The sequence below is a fragment of the Rhea americana genome, unplaced genomic scaffold (assembly GCF_003343005.1).
Source record: "Rhea americana isolate MKP2758 unplaced genomic scaffold, rheAme1 scaffold_6, whole genome shotgun sequence".
NCBI classification, from domain to species: domain Eukaryota; kingdom Metazoa; phylum Chordata; class Aves; order Rheiformes; family Rheidae; genus Rhea; species Rhea americana.
The window spans coordinates 5640948-5655638 of NW_028186756.1; positions in this window are offsets into that span (position 1 = coordinate 5640948).

Consider the following 14691-nt stretch of genomic DNA (forward strand, 5'->3'; position numbering starts at 1 on the left):
AACAGAATGTGCTGCAGGCCTGCAAAGTCTGTGCTGGATGGGATCACTTGGTCTCCAAAGGTTAGTTACGATTTGTAGACTAGAACTCTTATAAAATTATCTTTTAAAAATCAGCGTATTTGCACAGCCAATACAGAAATCAAGCTGATTTGAGAACATACCTGAATATGATACCATAAATGTGCATCCGCATTGTTTTTATTTACTTATTAATTTGAAAGTTTGGCATACTGCTGCAGGTGTTTATGACTGACTTGTTAGCCTATACTAACTTGGTTTGCATTTCATTTTTGGCTTGCAGATCTTAAGCGTGTAGTTAACACCCTTCCTTTCTTCTACCCTCCCTAACGCCCCCCCTTTTTCTTCACTCCCTCCCCAACCCTTACCTTTTCTCTCTTCCCATCTCTCAGGAGCAAATGCTAACGGAATTTATATTCACCATCTTGTCACATGACAGACATCTATTTTTCACTTGTCAGACTGGCCAAAATTGAAGCAAAAGCGTGTTAGTATGACAGTCAACTCATGCAGATCCTCTGGGTCAAATCTTCATCAAAAGATGGGCATAACAAACATGCTTGAAAGTTTTTAAATTAAAAATAGTTAGCCTCAGATACAAGCGAATAAATTTCTGCATACACTTTAAAGCTATTTTAAAACTAGCACAAGACACAGCATGAGTACAACTACAAGCAAACTAGGAAATCAATAGTCACATAATGATGTCTCCCTTTTTTAAGAAATCTATCTGCAAAAAGAAAAGTGAAAGTGTCTAGTGCTTTATCCTCCACTAAAGAGCTAAAAATTTACATGTCTTGCCAGTTCAAATGGGACCTACTATGTTTTAATATATTCATATATTTTTCCTAGATAAATCAATAACAAGCAGCCATTCCCCAAGGTGAAAATATACATTAAGAGGGAAAGAGACCAGGCCAAAACACCTCTCTCCTTTATTTAAAAAGTAGTAGAAGTAATAGTGGTGATTTTCCTTGCTTGAAATACATGTAGGTGGATTTTATCTCTGGTGAAAAATCTGTACACAATGTAACAGTGTTAAAGAAGTCAACTGACACTCCTCCCTGTTTGATAACACCAGTCTTACTTTCCCATTATTGATTCTTCCACATAAGWGGCCTGTGTAGAACATAACATGCTGCTTAGATTATGCTCCACAAYGCCGAAGCCAGAGTGAACCCAGTAAGCAAAAGGTTTCCAGCTGCATAAACAATCATACCCTGCTTACTGCCTGATATAATATAAGAATGAAACAGCTGTATTAGCCTTGGCAGAAATTTTTTTCAGACACAACTGCACTTGATTTATATAGGGAATCCATGAACATAAGGCTAGATATAAATTTCTAGAGGCTGAGATAGGTCAGATCCACTGTATCTACTGCTTCTGCTATGTGAAATCAGGGTAATGGATGGTAAAACAGCAGCAGTGTGAGACTGGATGCTTTCTGCCCCCATACCATACAGTATAATAACTTTATTTAAGATAAGATGGTTATTTTTGCCCTCCTACTAAAAACATAGTGCAATTCTCAGAGATCAAGAGATCAGAAGGGATTTTCATATTTTAAGATACACAAATCACTGAAATGAATATGACTTCAGTTTTAGTTAGATTGAACCAGATTTGGGTGCATGAGTTCTGCCACTCTCTAGCCCTGAGGACCTTGTTCTGTCCACACTCTGCTGTATCTTCTCCCTGCTATTCCCCTCCAGCCCCTCTGCTCTTGTCTCCACAGCTGCACAACCATCTCTAAATGATGCASGAGTATAATTTCACAGATTACCGATAAAATCGTGAAGCCAAACTTCCTAATACGTTTAGCCATATCTTCAAATTTTATGGATCCTGGTTTTCACAGAAGACAATTCTCCTCAATATTCCTAGTGTCTCCAAGAACACAGAGAAACAAGTGATTATTCACATTAAATTCAAAGAACTTTCCTTATATAACAAAATGTTTAAGAACATTCTTCTAATGAACAAAAGTAATAGTATTTACTTTGTCATAAGACCACAGACTAAAGCTAAAATAGCATAAGACAGTTTATAGGCAGTAATTTTTGTGACCTGTGTAAAGGCTATAAAAGCAACAGAGGGATCAGGGATCTTATGAAAGTTTAAACATACTAAAAGAGAAGTGCTTCAAAGCTCAAAGATTCTAACAACACAGAGGGAGTCTACTTGCTGCTTGCTGCTTGCATGCACAAAAATACGTCTAAAACAAAATCAAGTTACAGCAGTTAATATTTGAAAAAAATAGAAGCTAATTTCAAAAGAAATTTAAATCACTGTATTTTATAGACATACCAAACCATAGAGATAAATTCCAGGAATGAATTATCCATAGAAAACACTGCAGAGTGCGTGAAGCACCTGGAAGCATTACCTGCTCTCAGAGAAAGTATATTCAACTCAATGAATCAGTAAGCCTGATCCCACAAGGCAACTTCTTTGTTCTCTTACACAATGCACATTTAAGCCCACTCTGCAAGATTCAAGCTTTGGTTCCAGTATTTTAAAAGTGGCCAACTGTGTGCAACACCTAGAATGCCATTCTGGCAGTCAGGAGCCCCAGGTTCTGTTCCCGTGTTGGCCACCTGGTTGCGATGGGTCTTGGGCACATCACCCAATCTTGCAGTCTTTAGTTCACCAGTCTGCAATATGAGTATGATAGTATTTATTACACAAGTATATTTCTTATAATAAATACTATTATAAATAACAATATTTATTATTATGAGTATAATAGTATTTATTACAGGAATAAAATATTAAGATTGAATGTTTGTAGCATTTGAAAGTCTCAGATGAAAAATATTGTAATGCAATGCATTAAATGCTTAAGATGATGAAGCATGAAGCATTTCTTTAAGTTATTTTAAGCTATTGATAAGACCAGTTTTAAAACCCATTTTGTCAAATTTGAACAGATATTTAGAAAAAAAGCTTTTGGGGTAAAGTTTCTAATTCCTTTTAGATCATCTGTTCTTACCAAGTTTTCCTCATTTGCAAGAATGGGAGAGCAATGAAATTACAAGCAACAAAAGTCAGAGTATACCATAGATGTGTACAAACCCCACCAGTTTACAAGCTGTAAAAGCTTCCATCCAAAAAGGAAGGCAACCTGCCACATGCTGCAAAAGCAACCCATTTTGATAAAATGCATGCCTTTGTGAATCATAAGCAGACTTTCTACAAAACTGTCTCTTTTTCTCCTGATTCCCTGCAGACGTGTGCAATTTTCACTGCCTGTCAGTTTATCAAAAAGACCAGAGCATCAAATTTCAGCTCTGGATTGTCAGGTCTGATCCCTATTTCCTTTCAAATTCCAAAATACTGACACATTGATTGGAGTTCATAGTGTCAGACAACAGCACTTAAGAGACATTTTTGCTAAAATATAGCTTCTGATCTATCTTTTATGTTTTTTTTTTCCTTTTGCAGCCTCAAGAGTATTGATCTGGGACTCATTTATATATGATTTGCACAAAGTAGCAGGCAATTCGCTCAAACAAAACAGTTCTTTTGTATAACCTTTTAAATGGGGGCCCATCAAAGGGGGTTTATCTAGCTTATTTAGTTTGCGGAGACATCCCCCTAACACTTCCAAGAATTGCCTGTATTTAAGTTCCCAAATGCTAGAAAGAGAGATCTAAAACCAGAGCTCACAGCTATACAGAGTGCTCAGTGAGYTGCAAAGTTCTGGCATATTAGCATCATGTAAAAGTTGGGACTCCATAGCAACAAACATTTTTATATACATAAACACACACATACTCTGATAATACTGGTTATTATCTGTAAAGGCTCTTCAGTAAATACATGAGCACAGCAGATCTTCACCATCTGATATTATCTGAGAATAATGTCATCAATATACTGTTTTGAATCAGACACAGACTCCTCTAAATCATTAAACTTTAAGCCACCCAACCAGTCATCCTGTCTCCTCAAAAATAGCAACAGATATTTGGTAGTGTTCACCTTCCTAAAAATGTTACTGTTACTTTGTCCTTTTTCACTGCAGATCTCAACATTCTGTTGGAAAGCGAGTATGCGTGCATTTCAGAGGTAGCTGCTGTGCTTGGCGGTACTGCAGCAGTTGCACTACTTGCATAACTATGGATTTTGAAACACACGAAGCCATAATCACGTACATTGTAATTTAATGTAATGGGTTAATTTGATTCTCCCTCAAGGGTGGAAGCTAGAGAATGCTACAGTGCTTCTCCAAAGAACTCTTCATTTAGCAAGATCATTCTATTATTAGTTCAGTCACACTCTAAATAAGCCCAATTTTCCTTCTCAAAAAGTGTAAGTTTCTTCTTACAGTCTTTTTTTTCCCTCAGTAGATTTAGTAATATAAGTAGATGTTTGGCAATGATGTAGAGTGGGAGAGTTGTTGTTACCTTGCCTTTAGGGAACCCACTTTTTTTTTAATTCTGTTTATTTAAAATACAGCATTCCTCAAAGGTAACTTTTGTATATATAACATACATGCGGGTGTGTGTATAAATTACAAAGAGTATGTGTGTATTTTTTTWTATATATACACACACACACACATATATATATACACAAATATTTTGTATATTATGCGTGTGTGTATATACATGCATATGTACTTTTWTATATATATATATACACACATTATTTATACATACATACACACACAAACACACACACACGTAAACATTTTGGAGAAAAATCAGTTATTTCTTGGGTAGCTGCTAAGGAAGCAGAAAAGGAAATATCTATTTCATCATATTCTTGGCTAGGCCTCTTCTGCTTCATAGACAAAAATTTTCAAGGTTGCTTTCAAGTTGTGGTCACACATATGAGAAAGACAGCCAGTACTAATGGGACAAAAGCCTCTGGAAGTTTCTTAATAAAATTTGAAAGGACGGAGGCATTAGAGTATATGGGAAATACTACAGTGATTGAATTGAAATCAGAGATCAACCCATCAGCAATCCTTAGTACTTCCAAAGAAGAAAAAGCAACATCCAAAATAGTATCAAATATATCAGCTAAATTCAGATGTTAATACAAACACTAATTTATCTATGCACAAACTACCTATTACAAGCTAAGGACTCATTAAGAAAGCTATTTGAAAGTTATATGAATTYTAGAGCTTTCACATTTAAAGCTTTCAGTTTCTAAATAGTGAGAAGTCCTCCTTTCTCGCTCATGTTTTGTACTATACTTGTATTTTACTTTCTATTCATACTAATTTCAGAGAGTTTTAAAACATGGATTTAAAAGAATATTAGGAAGAATTTCTAGGGGAAAAAAAAMCCAACAAAATAATACATCTGTTCTAACTGCTAAAATCCTRAACCTCAAAAAGGAGAAATACCTCTGTCAATCATCTGAACTGTAGATGGAGAAARATATTTTACGTGCAACTCAAACACATCATGCAGCTAAGGGACAGATACACAAAATACTGAAGAGCAGATCAAGAAACTGTACTGCTGGCAACGTCTAGAGTATGTGGGACCCAGGACTGCACAGTGAACTGCAGTTCGAAGCACAGATTTCCTTCTGCAAAAACTGACCTACATTTACAGAGATGAAGTTGCCATTTGTTCATCTTACTGAAGGGAATATCTGTTTTTAGGCTTCCATGTGATACTAGTTATATCCAGAATAGTGATGTATGTAACAAGGAAACTAGGAAAAGTAAATATCTAATTATAAGCAAGTATGAAACCTTYCTTTTTACTATACCGAATTTGTATATCATGTGTATATACCATGTAATTCATATGCACATATAGCTACAGTCGCATACCCTAGCTAAAAGAAAAGAGCTAGTTTTTATTTTTAGGCATGAGGGAAGTTGTGAAAGCTATTATGAATAGAACAGATTCCTTCTGCTTTTTGATACATTCTTTGCTTTTAGAGGATCTAAAATATTTTGCTTCTATGTCAATATGGAATGGAAAGATAAACAGATGAATGGTAGTACAAATGTGTGATATCTGTCACGATGCTTTCCATCATTACAGAATTCTAACTATTTTTACCTAAGTAAATCAGCTGGTAAGCACTTGCCCATAAAGGTAAGAATGCGTTCAGCTAAATGAACAGTAGTTATGAAACTTTCAACATTATTACTTCTGATCCATTAGCACCTGAATTCCAAGTCAAGATCAGAGTAGAAGTCTTGCTTCTAAATAATTTACAATTCATTTACTTAATATCAAAGAAAAATCAAGACGCACAGAAGCTGAGTGACCTGCTAAGGGTCATAAAGTAGCTCAACAGCAGACACAGTTAAAGAGCCCAGGGAGACTCAGTCCACTTCTCTTCTTCCTGTACCTTTTACACTACAACACACGGAGCTCAATTTTCTGCCTGTGTTACACTCTATCAGGTAAAAATATAATCCAGTAACACATTCATAGAATACATTCTGTTTGAATTAATGGGCACTGTTATTTCAACTGAGAGAATTCTAACATTTATTTTTAGTAGAACAAAATAGAATTTGTAGTAAATCACCCTATGAGAAAAATATCATTTAAGTAAATCTAAAACATTTCTAATTGCTTTAAAAGAAAAAAAAAACAGAGCAGAAGGCTACCTTCCTAACTTCATAATTCTCAGTGTCAGGTTTCTAGATTCAGAAATTCATTACTATTGTGCTTCAAGACAGCAGGTAAGAGGAAGCTAYGAAAACTCTCAGACTGTGAATATCCCAAAACGCAGAAGAATCTTTTGTCATGTATGTCACATACATGAGTTGGGATATGAGGTCCTTATATAGCATAAGAAGCATAAGCCAGCTGCGTGTGAGCTGGTCAAGAAGTTGGATACCTTTATTTGTAGGGAGATGGAGAAACATATGAATTAACAATTGTGCAGAACCAAAAAACATTCACTAAAAGCATATCCTAAGCTTCCCTGGACTCACCACACTGAGACCAAGCTCTTCCTTGCTGCATTGGTTGTCAGGGATTGCTGTTTATGTCCAGGTCTTCTCTGTCATCTGTAAAGCACTTACACTGCAAAGTGCTGGACTCAGGATCAGCTGGCAGAGCTGTTTTTTCTGTGCCTGACTTAAAGCGCAGAGAAGATATGTTTCAGATCTGTTTCCAGACAGGTCACAAGTAAAGCTACCACAAGCTTCAGTCAGATTAGGATTTTGCCTATGTATCTTTATAAGTAGAGCGGGATTAAATAAACCCGTAACACAGTTTTCTATGCTATTAGAAAAGAAGGACCTGCTAGCAGAAGAGCAGGCAGTAATGTTATGTCAGCTGTCCATCTAAACCAATCGTCACTTGGCAGTAGTGCCTCACTGAAAATGGCCAGCGAGCTGGGAAGTGGGCACCATGCCATCCCAGCAGATGGGCAGGGGTCTGAGGCAGCCAAGAGACCGTGTATGTGTGTCAAGTGAGGGTACTTAGGGCAGGCTTCCCAGCTGGGAATATCCACATGGTTCCCCATCCTAAGCTTGCACTTCGAAAAAGAAACTCGCCACCACTAATCCAGCTCAGCTGGATTAAGTCTGAAGGAAAAAGAACAGCTTCCATGATCACTTCAGACTCAGGAAAGCAGGGTGTCTGGAGCAGAGAAAGGCCTATTTCTGCCTTCTCTTTTGTATTTTTGGGGAACGCCCACAAGGAAAACTCTGTTCTGACCAGCTTCTGCCTGGATAGGTAATAAAGGAGCCACTGTCTTCAGCTGAGGAGGGCCTTTACCCATTTTTTGCTGTAGATATGCACAAGTAATATTACTCTTACCAAGCCCCATACTTTATTAAATAACCAGCTTAAGTGTCAATAATTCTGTCCGGTTTTTTTCTGCTACAACTTTGGTTTTACAGTATTTTGGTATGCATAAAGTACTGCAGGCAATCCAGCACAAAACGATCAGTAGGACTACACCAGGGTAAGTCAGGGCAGAACGTGCATCTTTAACCAAAGGACAGAAATGATTAATTACATTTAATTTGTTTTAGTGCATATGTTATCCCACCGAAAAGGATGCCATATATAACAACCAGACATTTATCATCTCATATGTAAAACAATATCCATGTTCAGGACTAGTTATACTTACATATTAAAGTTTAGTAATTCTAGATCACTCATGACCATGGATTTTAACAACTAATTTTCATTACACTTCTAAGAAGAAAGAGGTATTATCTCCATACCTCTCCATTACTATATGAAAAAATAATACCACAAGCAGCTTCAAGGACTTGCTTACATTGGATGAAAGAAACGGAAATCATCTCAGAATTACAGCTAGGAAGTTTCTGGTTCCTAATTTTGTGGCAAACCACTAGATCTTAACTCACAGTTTTTAAGGGCTGAAGGAATAATTTTATGATTACTAGGATTATAGCTCATGTAATTTATGCTACAGGGAAAAAACAGTCATCCTGAAAGGTTAGAAAGCACAGGACTGTATTCGCAAAGGGATTTGTAGGGTTTAAAACAATGGGTTTCCAGGGTAAGAGAGACTGGACGCTACAGTGGACACACAGAAAGCACATTAACAGAAAAACTGACTGCACGGCGCTTGCAGTTCTTTGCAGTCTTCTGAGTTCATGGAACGTATCTAGTCTAAAGTGATCAGGAAAAAAAAATATTGCATTCATGTTTTCATTAGTATGAAATTATCACTTTTGTATGAAGAGTTCCTTAAGATTTCTCTGGGCAGAGCCTGYTGCAGGCTCTTAAGTAGGTAACATACATTCCAACAACAAACGATGTTCTGCTCTTACTTAATTACTAAAAGCCATCTTAAATTCAACATAGTCTCACTAACATCTACCTCAGGTAAGAAAAAATAGGCAGAAATAAACTTGGTATTATTTAATAACAGAAGTACCACGCAGCAATCCTTAAACCTGTTAAAAGTAAAACTCAACAATTTAGGCTGTGTATTAGCTGCAATATATTTTGTAACAGTTATCACTGGTCCAATATAGCCAAAGCTACGCTTTTATGCCTTCACTCCTCAGTTTTAATAGCCTACATGTCCACATCCTGATGATTAGCTCTCATTTTCTGTGATATGCCAAAGGAAGTGTATTTTTGGCACATCTGAATTTTTTTCATCAGTGCAAGTCATTCTGCAAAAGCAGTTTTTAGACAAAATGCTAAGCCACAAGCAGTAACAGAACACTAGCTTTTAACGTAAGGACAACCCATCCTCTTTAAACATGGATTGATGAACTGGGGAATACAGAATGCTTTTCGATTTGCTTGTCTATAAGTGGTTCTGCATACAGAACATAACAACACGAGCTTTGTGAAGCTCTCAAAAATGAGAAAAGCATGTTGTGTTCTATCTCATTTCTATGTAAAATTAATGAAAATAAAGCAATGCACTTCCCATGCATAATGAATAACCATGCCAAACTATATCAACTTTTTCAGACTTTTCCTCTAGAGGGCTTTTAAATGAGGTCAACAGCAAACATATCTTTACATTTGATCTAAGAGTGAGCAGCACAGAGTAATAGAGCTTGTCCACGCAAAGCACAGTAACGYGCTTCTTGATTTTGATGATGAAAAATAGCATACTAAATACTGCCCCTGTATTTGTACCAGATATGGATTTCACAGACTTGGTTACAGAGAGAAGACAGGACTGTGAGTAGAGACACGCAGCCCCCATTAACAATGCTGAAAAGATCAATGCTAGCTAAGCACAAGAATGACAACCCCATATGTCAGATTCAGTAGGACCAGCAGCATGTGCCTCCTGAGGGAGAATATTATTTCGCTGAAGAGTTTCAAAGAATCAGGTGAAATGCTCACATTCTACCTTAGACACTAATAATTAACATTCCATCTTAACAACACAGCAACACCAGCATGGCTGCGATAAGAAAAAAGCAGCTCACACTTCAGGGCCTTATTAAGTGAAACTACCATAACAGCTCACATTCTGTTTTCCTGGTTGGAAGCAGACCCATTCAGAGTAACTCTATTGAATATTACACTTTTTTCCYGGTCCATGCAAAGACCCTATATCCTGGCTGTGATATAGAGACCACACTCTAGAAGTAAAACAATATACAGCAAATGCACTGTGTATCACAGAGCTCATTCTTGCTGTGCTTAAAACAAACAAACTACTAGTTTTGTTACTTTATAAATGYGCTTTTGTTTTTAATATATATACAAGAGGAACAAGCTCCTCTAAAGAAATTATTGGTAGCATTCTRGAGAGCTCTCATACCTTGGTATCTCCTTCTTGAATTTTCATCATCTCTGCTAACYCCTCTTCACACTCAACGGCCTTGTGTTGCCACGACCCAGTAAAGTAATATATGTGGAAGGACCAGGGATCCTTCCCAGACTGTCCTACAATCCCTTTACCCACTGCTGCTTTGCAACCATAACAGACTGGCACAGGCTGTTTCATAACCCCCATTTGGGGCACACTGCAGTATCCCTTCTGCTGAGTGACTGCACTGAGTGGACATATACATAGACCGGCTACCTCTACCTTCCTCCACTAGCTGCAGATTCGCTGTGCAGGAGTAAGTTTAGAACACGTTGCGATTCACACCCCTGAAGCAAGATAACTGGAGCAGTCACCTGGAGTCTCCAGGCTCAGCAGTAACCTCTCCYGGAAGGATGAACGGCCTCTTTGGCAGCAGTGTAACTCCTTGCAGCGCAACTGAGTGGAGAGCAATTTTTCTCTCAGAAATCTTACAAAAGATTMTGTTGAAGACATATTATTGACAGAACTAACCTAATTAAGAATCAATCTCGTACACCAATGAAGCTACAATTAAAAGATAACATCCTTACTTACAATTTTCCTTGTTATGGGTCTATTCTTTTTTCCACTAATTGTACTACTACTGTTCAGCAGTAGTAGTGCAATTTCATCATTAATGAAATTTTCAGTAGAGCTTATAATATCTGATATCATTTGAAACCATACTGTTCTAGGCACTGTAAAACACGTTCTAAGTCCCTTATCCTGGAGATCTTGCAAGCTAAATAGATTAAACGTACGATGAGAGAAATGAAGTATTCCTGTCCTTGTTTTTCAACATGTAGAACACAGTTACCAATAGAGTGGTCTTACATGGAGTCTGGCATCAACCTGAAATCTCCAAAGCTCTATGCTAATATTTTAAAAACAAAAAGATAACTGCTTTTAGAATATATTAAAACTTGTTCTTTTTACCATTGAAATGTTTCAGTTTTCAAAATCTCCTCTGCTTCTGTAAGAACCTTCTAGCTCCTTAGTTTTGCTACTTTTAGATTTAACTGGCAATGACCCATGATTTTTCATCAATCAGTAAATTTTTGAAAAATTAAAAGAAAAAACCTACCATTAAGTTCAGTATTTCTTTTTGTGTCTAAGCAGATATAAAGATGGATTGTTTCTCTGCACCTTTTTGTATGACATGGATAGATCAAACTAGGAATGAGGATCAGCCAGGCCACCAAAACTTTGAACATACCTTGATTACAAACACAGATAGAGCTGTTTGCCCTGTGTTTGGATGAGATGACATTACTCCTCCTGTAATGCAGAATCCTCGAATGGGAGCATCGCAATATCCTGCTCAGATCTCATCAAACTTCATTTTTTTGCCTTTGCTTTTATGATTTAAGGCTCACTCGGAAAAATGTGTTTCCTATGCTTGAAATTCTGATATGTATTAAAATTACGAAACAAACGAACAAATACAAACAGAGAAAAACCCTTTTTCCTTTATCTCAGCTCTTGGCACATAGGGTCTATTCAGCCAGACTATTCACAGCCACTGTTACAAATGATGTCAAAAGCACAGTATTTTTATGTTGTTATTCAGAACAATCATTCAAGAACAGGTGTTTCAACTTCCCACTTCACCATTAAATTGAAAACTTTGGAATATATTTTAAGTTACATTTGTCTATTTAGAACTTGATAAAGAAATTTGTATAATAAATTTTAACATATTCAGGTCTGCTATTAAAAGTAAACATAAACCATACAACAATAATTGCTGCTTAGAGATGTGAACTACAATGCTGTATCTCTTTCCCAGATGTTCTTCTCATCTATATATCAGCATTTCCCCCCCATAATGAGTTCATATAGTTTCACTGTTTAATTTATACATGCTAATTATGACAAAAAATTAGTAACAACTAGTGATACTTCAGTGGTCCAGCTACATAAACAGTTATGATAGGCAAGAAGGGATTTGGAAGGAAAAAAAAATCTTGAAATTCCTGAAGAAGCTGCAGCTATACAAATTGTTCACAATCTCAGCAGTCTGGATGCAATTTAGGGAATGTGGGTTCAGCCCCCAAAGTGGGCAGAACCTACYGGGAGGAGGGAATGGCTAGGCTAAGTGATCACTAATTTGGGCCCTCCAAGGTAATTTATATTATAGTAATTACAGTTTAGATTCCCTTGCTGTTCTATTTACAAAATCTATTAACCTATGAACTTTCTCTCAAGTTTGCACACAATTGTTTTCAATTGTGTTAGACATACATTTCATTTCCTTTCAAATGAAAGCAGTTGCTGGGGAAGTCATTTCTAWTAATAACTAATAGTATTTGGAGCCYGAGAAGCAGATACATACTTTAAGACAATCTGTGCTGTGTTGTGTAAATATACTAGAGATATATCTTTGTGATCCCTCAGCCTTCAACTGAACTTTTGCTAATATCCTTGTTTTTGTTTGTATTGATTTCGCTTTAAGTGCAGCCTGCCATATGTTTTTCATTTAGCTGAAGATAAAATGATGGGCAAAACCCTGCTGTAAATTATAGTGGTGCAAACAAAGAACATGTTTAGACCCTATACACTCATATTTGTCTTTTATTAAATCAATTTTAATGACATTTTAATAGGTAAGTGTAGTAACTCTTATACTTTGTGTGGGCACATTATAAAGGCAAGCATGAATAGCAATGGGTGTCTGGAGCTCTACTGTAGCTGCAACAACATGCTATCTCTCTGTCCACACAGGAATACAGATCTTCACATATCCTAGTCAGTGAGTCATTAACAAGAAGTTTGTTTTGATCTACGATTGAATGACTCTGGAAAAAATACCATTGTTTTTTATATCTAGATTGGAAAATCATGTCTTAGTATTTGTACTGAACACTGTTACAGCATGTTAGGATTCAGAGAACGTTGCTTTTAGTGGACACATCTTTCATGCTGAGAGCAATCATTCATATATGGAATGCTCATCATGTGTAATAGATAACAAAAGAATACCCGAACTATTTCTCCAGATAGCACAGAAATGAGGGAAAAAGTTTTCATAAACAGTGATTTGTCCATAAAGTAGAGTAAGGAGCATAGTTAATATTGTGTGAGAAAAAAAAAAATCTCCCAAAGAAAGAGAAGTAAATTAATCTGAGAATTTTCTGCTCTCAGGAGTTGAAAAAAGGCAACATGGATGCTAATTTCTGGAAAAAGGGGCAGGTGCTAGACTGCATAAAGAGCACACTCCTCCTCACAGCCACAGGRAAATACAGCATAGAAGGAATTAATGAGTATATTGGACACAAGGGAATAAAATAACAYAAACATCCGCAAAGAACTAAGTTCCAGAACTGGTCTTAATTTGTTACAGACTTGGCTGCTGGAGTCTAGTGCCTCTTCTGTGGGACTAGCCCTTGTGAAGAGAGATGTTTTGCATCAGGCACGCATATAGCTGCATCTATATATGAATACATTCATTTATATAATTAATACAAAGAATACTGAGATATGTGCACACTGAGGGAGACATTGCCTTTCTGTTGTGGGATATACGACAGAATATTTCATACTTGGCTCCAGATTCATATTAGGCAGATATGAATTTTATTCACAAATAACATATGACAAGATCTCTACATAAAATAAAGATTTAATAAAAATCCCAGTACAACGAGCTATCTTTCAAGTTAGTATTTTCTGCTGAGAACCTGAATATGCTTTTTTGAATTTGTATCACTAAAAACAAACTGCATGTTCATTTATATAATTGATACAAAGAAATGACCATCTGCCACCCTCAAGACACCTGCAGATTGGTCTTTTTCCAACTAATCCTAGACAATGATATAGGAATATCAGTTTTAACATCATATGACTAAAAATCAACCACTGAGCCACCCAGRATCACTGGGAGAAAAAGTAGTGTGCACCTATTTCTTTAACCAATTTTATACTTCTGTCTCCTCCAAATTGCTAGTAAGTTCAGAATCAGTGCATTAGATATGTTAATCAGATCCTTAACTGATGATGCTGTTAAAGCTTCCTACCAGTAACACTTTATGGAATGTAATATAATACATAAGCAGAGATACATTTTCAACCAAAAACCTAAGATAATTGACTTCTGCTAAAACTACATGTCCCTTGTCAATCTGAATCCAGTTACTGATACATAGTCGCTAACCAGTATGTAAATTCATGTAATGATGATTGAGAGCATCTTATTTAAATGCTGATTATATAGTAATCACTCTCAATTTTCTGGTATATAGATTCCATTGCCTAGGGTTGGCTTAAGATTACTATTAGGAAGAGGGGAAAGTTTGTATAATTAAAGTTATTTCAAATTATGATTAAAACACTTTATTTTGATTAACATGGGCAGAGCATATGTCATAATATATATGGCATATCTGTTGTTCCATCCTCATAAAGGATTTGTTTTCACAGAGGACA